Below are 561 nucleotides of genomic sequence, written 5' to 3'. Positions count from 1 at the left end.
ATTTAATTTATTAATTTAATTTTTATTTTAACTTTTAAAATTAATAAATGATATTAATAAGAATATTATTATATATTATTATTAGTAGACAGTTTTTTAATATCAATAAATTTAATATATTATAATATTATAAATTATTATATTTTACATTAATAAATTATGAAATTAATAAAATTTTAATAGAATATTAAAGTCATAACATATAAATATTTCATATTTTAAAATATTTCTTTGAAATTTATAAGCAGCCATTTACCAATATTTATCAATACATTCATTTGCGATTTTCGACTTTGCCTACTGAGCGATTGTTATCGAATGGGGACAAATTATAGCCAGTTATGCTTGAACTGTTGTATCGTTTAGACGTGTCGAAGAGACGCGCGTTCTATTTCGTATATAATTTAAAGTTATACGATTTTTTTTGTGTGTTTAAAATATATATATATTTTATTTCCAATTACATAATATATATTTATAAATGTTTATTCGCAAGTATTTTAAGTATATTTATTCGTAACAGTGGTCAGAATTTGGCTCATTTTATTCGCAAATATGATA

This window comes from Apis dorsata, unplaced genomic scaffold (assembly GCF_000469605.1).
Source record: "Apis dorsata unplaced genomic scaffold, Apis dorsata 1.3 scaffold_163, whole genome shotgun sequence".
Taxonomy (NCBI): domain Eukaryota; kingdom Metazoa; phylum Arthropoda; class Insecta; order Hymenoptera; family Apidae; genus Apis; species Apis dorsata.
Note: the sequence above shows the minus strand (reverse complement) of the source record.